We start from the raw sequence: 7,089 nt of genomic DNA, 5'->3' as shown, positions 1-7,089 counted from the left end.
GGTGGCTCAGCAGTTTAGCACTGCCTTCAGCCCAGGGTGTGATCCTGGAGATCTGGGATCAAGTCCCACGTCAGGCTGCCTGCATGAAGCCTGCTTCTCCCTCTGCCTGTGTCTGTTCCTCTCTCTGTGTGTGTGAATAAATAAATAAAATTTAAAAAAAGAAACAATCAGAGAAATCTGAACCCTCATTTGATATTTGATAATATTAAAGAAATACTATTCACTGTTTTAGGTATGATTATTTTTATAGATATATTTTTAATTTTTTTCTCTTTTTACATATATATACTGAAATATTTATCATTGAAATGATTCAAGGCCTGGGATTTGGTCTAAAATAACTGAAGTGGTGGTGGGGAGGCAGATGGTAGTATAGTTAAAACAATGCTGGCCAGAGGTGGTAACTATAGGAGGTGGCTAATGTGATACAAGGAAGTTCATAAAAATACTTTTCTTTTTGTATACACCCGAAACTTTTCAATAAAAAGTAAAATAACATAGGGGTACCTGGGTGTCTTTGTTGGTTGTGTCTAACTCTTGATCTCAGTGTGCATCTTGATCTCAGGATTGTGAGTTAAAGCTCCACATTGGGCTCCACACTGGGCACAGAGCCTACTTTAAAAAATAAAATAAAATAAAATAAAATAAAATAAAATAAAATAAAATAAAATAAAATAAAATACCACTTAGTGCTAAGCAGAATGAATGAAATGCAGTACCCAAGATTTTCCACGTGTAAAGTTGTGGTTTATTGCCTTCAAAGAAAACATAGTAATAGATGGTACTGAACTATAATACAATAAAATGACCATAATGATCAAAATCCTATTGACTTAAGGTTAAAACACAGAAGAGCCCCCCCCCCTCAAATGCCATGAAATAATTGACCAGATAAATTAAATCTTAATCTCCTATATGAAAATATGAAGTAAAAATGAAGGGCTATTTTGAATTTATTTATTTATTTATTTATTTATTTATTTATTTATTTATTTATTTATTTATTTTTGAGAGAGAGAGTACACACTGGTTAGGGAGGGGAATGCAGAGAGAGAGAGAGGGAGAGAGAGAGGGAGAGGGAGAGAGAGAGAGAGAAAGAGAGAGAATCCTAGGCAGGCTCCACCCTGAAATCATGATCTGAACTGAAATCAAGAGGTTTAACTGACTGAGCTACCCAGGTGCCCCAGGGCTATTTTGAAGAGAAATGTAATTTTAAAAGACTAAATGATAACATTCAACTCATATAAACAATAATACTAGAGAATTAACATTTTTAAAAAAACATTTTATTTTTTACTATGGAATAATTAGAACAGAACTAAGCGAGGGAAAAGGAGATGCCTTCCATTAAAGTTTGCCTGACAAAATATAAGATACCAAGTTAAATTTGGATTTCAGATATAAATAACAAATAATTTCCTAATGTATGTCCCAAATATTTTTATTTGCTATATCTGGCAACTCTACTTCAAATTCTTTATTTTTTTCCAGTTTTATTGAGATGTAATTGATATACAACTTTGAGTGAGTTTAAGGTGTACAGTGTGATGATTTGATATATGTATATATTATGAAATGCTTTCACTTGTTTTTTTCAGTTGATTTTTTTCTTCCACCATTTGATTACCTGTCCTAAAATGTTATCCATATGGTGCTTCATTAAGGAAACTATTATTTAAAATCTCTCATGTTAAGAATCCAAAGGAGATTTCTAGCACTGTCACCTTGGAGATGGCAGCTCTGGTACAGGTATTTAATTTTGAGATCTCAAAATACCAGCAGAAAAATTATCCCCTAGAGAATCAGGAATCTGGAAAGTGTTTTTGACAGATCCACCACACTTAACACCAGCAAATGCTGCTACCTTGTTCTTTCTCCTCCTCCCCTTCCTCTTGAAATAACACACAAACTGTATTAATCAACCAGATAATGGCGGTGGTGAGTGAGGGTTGATGAGAGCTCCATTGTACTGACTGTGCTGACTTAACCAGACATATGGCTTGAGGTGGGAAAAATAGGAACCAGAATGTGGCCTCTAAGTCCCAAACACAGCCCTTTGGAGATGACCCCATTTCTCCTACATCTCCACGACTGTGCACTCATATTTATATTTTTAAAGTACTTTCCTACACTTCCCTTTCCTACTCAGAAAAGCTCTGAGAGATAAAGACACTAAGCAACTAGTCAAAAGTCACACACCTCATGCTCCTGATTCTCATCTCGGGATTCTTGGCATCATAATCTGTATAAAGTTGAGCTCTAGTAGAGTTAGGAATTCTGTCCCTAACTGATCACAGTTCCAGTCCCAACCTTTGATCCTTCTAGGTGACGGGCTCACTAAGTACAGAGTTTCACATTCTCAGCTCAGCTCATTCAATCCCCAATACAGACTGGACAAACATTGAATTCACCATAAGGAAACAATGAGGGACAAGCGAGAAAAAGTCCCTGCTTTCCTTGAGCTCACAGTGTAGGGGGAAATAGGCAATTAGATATGTAGTAACAATAAAATGTGATGAGTGCTAGCACAGGGTTGTCAGAACATACATTAAGAGTCTCTAACCTCGGGCTAGATGGTACTGGGGGGGGAGGGGGGCTCAGCTGTTTAGCGCCGCCTTCAGCCCAGGGCATGATCCTGGAGATCCGGGATCAGGTCCCACGTCAAGTGTCCTGCGTGGAGCCTGCTCCTCCCTCTGCCTGTGTCTCTGCCTCTGTGTGTGTGTGTCTCATGAATAAAAAGAAAAAAAAAAGTGTCTCTAACCTTTATGTTGGGGAAGCCTCCCAAGAAAGGAATGCTTAAACTAAGACCTGCAAGACTAATAATAATATAGGTGAAGGGAAAGAAGATCAGAGAGAGCAGAAGAGTGTTCCAAGCAATGGGATTAGATGTGCAAAGATAGGGAGGAGAGAAAAGGTGATGTGGGCATGGTGTCTGAGGCAAGGAAGACCAAAGTATGGGGATGCATGAATCAGGTCAATGATTTGTTCCTCTTCAAGCCTGTATATTTAATATATTTGGTAAATATTTTACTTAGAGAAGAAGTTGATTAGCCTGGGGAAAAATTAGCAGAGAGGACACTGGTGGCCCCTCAGCTATTCCTCTGTAGTCCTACAGAGGGACACTCTTTGGCCCCAAAAGTGCAATCTCTCTCAGCCTAATAAAAGGTCTATACCTAGCAGGACCTGCCCTCCTTAGAACCAGTTTAATGACTGTCTTTTTACTGAACTAAACTCTGGAAGGTGGCAGTGGGGTGGTGGTGCTTATGCCCTCTTCCATTCACTACCGCAAGAATCTTCAACCATAAATCTTCAATCAGTTCAGTCCTTGCTGATGAGTTCTAGTAAAAACCATTTCCTCTATCTTGGTACATTCACGTTTTACTTTAGCATCCTTTCCAACTGACCAGCTTTCTGACGGTGTGAGAGAGACAAATGAATCTGAAGAATCTACAAGGACCATGAATAGGGAGTTTCATGCAGAATGTGAAGTCAAAGGTTCCTCCCCCAGGAAATCTCACTCACAAGGCTGGGTCTTCAGGCCTGTGCACAAGAACACAGCCTGCCTCCTTGCTGACTTAGGAGTAGCACTGTCAGATGAAGCAGGGATCCTTGCCCTGACAACAAATCAACAAGGCTTTTAAGAATATAGATGCCTTGGGACTCCTGGGTGGCTCAGTGGTTGAGCGTCTGCCTATGGCTCAAGGTGTGATCCTGGGGTCTGGGGATCAAGTCTCACATCGGATTCCCCGCATGGAGCGTGCTTCTCCCTCTGCCTGTGTCTCTGCACCTCTCCCTCTCCCTCTCTCTCTCTCTTCCTCATGAATAAATAAATAAAATCTTAAAAAAAAAGTATATAGATGCCTTGGTCCCATTGCTAACCTACTAAATCAGAATTTCCAGGGACAGAATTTAGGAGTTTGCATTTTCAACATTCTTCTTGAGTGAATCTGAGGTAAACAGTAAAACCTAAATTTCTGGTTCTAGCATTTATTAGTTATGTGGTCTTAGATAAGAATTCCTTTTTTTTTTTTTTCCTCCCTGAGCTTCAGTTTCTCCAATTTTAAGAAAAAGGGGGGGAAAGAGGAGGAGAAGGTGGGAGAGGAAGAGGAGGAAAAGAAATAATATGACTTACCTCATATTATTAGAGGACTAAATGAGTGCACGACTAGCAAGTATTTGCCACAGTAGTTCATAAATGGAAGTAGTTACCTCGTTTAGCCTACCTTAACCTACCAGGATGCTAAACTCATTCTATTAAAAGCCCCATATGCAGCCCTACTCACTGCCTATTTTTATTTCCCAAGAACCTATTTTAACCCTCCTCTAACTTACTGCAACTTCCATGGGGAATGACAAGAGAGAGTGGTCATTGCCTACTGAGAAAAGGGGACTGAAATTGAAGCTACAGAAAAAGAAGTCAGTCTACACAGTTCCACCCCTACCTGAGGGCCCCACCTCTTGCACAAAGACTTTCCCAAAAAAGCTAACCATCCCTCCTGATGACTGGATAAAATTGCTGTATACTGAGCAAGGTTGACTTTACTTTTTTTTTAGACATCAGAGTCAGCCCCCACAGATGCTTCTGAGGTGGTAATGGCACATATCCTATGCTCTTCTAATGACTGGAATTGACTTCTAATTATTTACAGGCATATGTATTTATTATTAAGAAAAAAGCAGGGTTGCCCAAGTGGCTCAGTGGTTGAGTATCTTCCTTTGGCTCAGGTGTGATCCTGGAGTCCTGGGATCGAGTCTCACATCAGGCTCCCTGCATGGAGCCTGCTTCTTCTCCCTCTGCCTGTGTCTCTGCCTCTCTCTCTCTCTCTCTCTGTGTGTGTGTCTCTCTCATGAATAAATAAATAAAATCTTAAAAAAAGAAAAAAGTTGCACATGGACACATACATCATTTTTTTAACATAAATACTTTAATACTTTAACATAAATACTTTAACATAAATACTTATTTAGCACATGCTCATCAGGATTCAGCTTTAAACTTACTTTATTTCCATTTTCCTTACAACATCATTATGAATTAGGCTAGAGTGCATCACTTCTATTAAAAACATCTTTTCTTGATGATTAAATTAATATACTGTACAAGCCAAGAAACAGACTCTTAATTATAGAGAACAAACTGATGTTACCAAAGGGGAGGTTGGGGGGGATGGGTGAAATAGGTGATAGAGATTATGGAGGGCATTCGTGATGTGTACTGGGTGTTGTATGGAAGTGTTAAATCACTATATTGTACACCTGGAACTAATATTATGCTGTATGTTAACTAACTAGAATTAAAATAAAAACTTTAAAAAATGAGAATACTGTATGTCCATTGGACACAATTTGGAAAATAATAAAAATACTATATAAAGAAGAAAATTAAAACCATCTCTGTCACCTAGAGATAATAAAATTAACATGTTGATGTATTTGCTTCAAGTATTTTATAAGATTTTATTTATTTATTTTAGAGATAGAGAGTGAGGGGGTGGGGAGAGGGAGAGGGAGAGAATCGCAAGCAGAATCCTCGCTGAGTATGGAGCCCAACACGGGGTTTAATTTCATGACCCTGAGATCATGATCCAAGCTGAAATCAAGAGTTGGATGTTTAACCCATTGAGCCACCCAGGCACCTCCTCAAGCATTCTATGATCATATATTTCATAAAATTGGAATAACTCAATATATATAGTTTCTGAATCATGTTTTTTCCATTAACCTTATAACATTTTAGTATATTGTTAAAATTTTTCAAAACTGTAAGTTTTGTTTTTTTAATTTATTTTTTTTATAAAACTGTAATTTTTAATGTGGATAATACTGTAGTTTAGAAATATTCCATAATCTATTTCCCTGTTACTGGACACTTGCGTTTCCTCCCTCTATTTTTGCTGTCATTAAATATCAAGAGTTAGCCTTGCTATTTTCAGTTTACCTTTTAGAAAACACTGCATAGGTTAAATGGCTTGCTGCAGGACTAGGACTGGAACACAAACTCTGTCCTCCAGCCTAATTCTCTTTTTCACAGACCAAACTTCAATTTGTTTTAAAACTATTAATCATACTTATACCATACTTGCCACTTCAATACATTTTATTTCCTGGCCTTCATATTTAAAATAAATATGAAGCCTACAGACAGGATAGGAGTGTATAAATCAAGTCATATATAGTCCCAAAGTGGGAGTTAATGGGAGTGAGGGGATCATTCAGAATCCCTACAGCCCCCTTTCTTTGTTTCTACCTTTTTTCATTGCACCAACTTCCCCAAATGAATCACCTAATAGTGATTATATCACTTTCCTTTGATTCATAAGAAGAGAGTTTCTCTGATGCTCAGCATCACTACCAAGACATCAGCCCTTACATTATAGTGGTTCCTCTTCTTCTTCACCTGATTTCCCAGCTTGCACACTCACTCTCTTGTTCTCTCTTTCTCTCTCTCTCTCAAAGCCTGACTGGTGTCTGATTTTCTATAGAAATCGGTGGTATAGGGATCCCTGGGTGGCGCAGCGGTTTGGCGCCTGCCTTTGGCCCAGGGCGCGATCCTAGATACCCGGGATCGAATCCCGCGTCGGGCTCCCGGTGCATGGAGCCTGCTTCTCCCTCTGCCTGCGTCTCTGCCTCTCTCTCTCTCTCTCTCTGTGACTATCATAAATAAATAAAAATTATTAAAAAAAATCAGTGGTATATGCTGTTTTGCTGTCACATCATTAAAAATACACTTAGAGTATAAGACCTACCCTATGTCTTTTTTTCTTCTGTGCTGCTTAGAGTTATACTTCTAGGGGCTTCAGCACCTGGTCATGTAAAAACCCAGTCCTGAGAACCTGGAAGCCCAGGTGAGTTCCATTACTACTTGCAGTCTGACCTTGGGCAAGTTACTTATCTCTGTGATCTCTATTCTATCTTCATGAAACTATCTTGAAATTCCTTCCAGTTTGACATGCCATACCTTTGAATAGTGTTGTTCTTTTAGATGCTTTTTCAGAACATCTCTTGAAACTTCCCTGTTTAAGAAATAACTTCAAAGAGTGGCTTCCTTCTGGACATTAGACGCTTTTGCTTCCATTTCTTGTATAGGTC

At 38.7% G+C, this 7,089-nt stretch overlaps 1 long non-coding RNA gene across 3 annotated transcripts in view; it reads right to left on the bottom strand.

Annotated features, from left to right (window-relative positions):
- Positions 1–551: 551 nt before the first annotated feature.
- Positions 552–7,089, bottom strand: part of LOC111093376 — a 32,513-nt gene continuing 25,975 nt past the window's right edge. The window contains exon 4 of one of the 3 annotated variants that reach the window (XR_005381423.1): positions 552–612. This is a non-coding gene — a long non-coding RNA (uncharacterized LOC111093376). Of the gene's footprint in view, positions 616–6,693 lie in introns of those variants that run through there. The other 2 variants (XR_005381421.1, XR_005381422.1) reach the window with 2 other exon arrangements.

Source organism: Canis lupus, chromosome 30, assembly GCF_011100685.1.
Source record: "Canis lupus familiaris isolate Mischka breed German Shepherd chromosome 30, alternate assembly UU_Cfam_GSD_1.0, whole genome shotgun sequence".
Taxonomy (NCBI): Eukaryota; Metazoa; Chordata; class Mammalia; order Carnivora; family Canidae; genus Canis; species Canis lupus.
The sequence above is the reverse complement of the archived record's forward strand: the minus strand, read 5'-3'. Positions and strand labels throughout refer to the sequence as shown.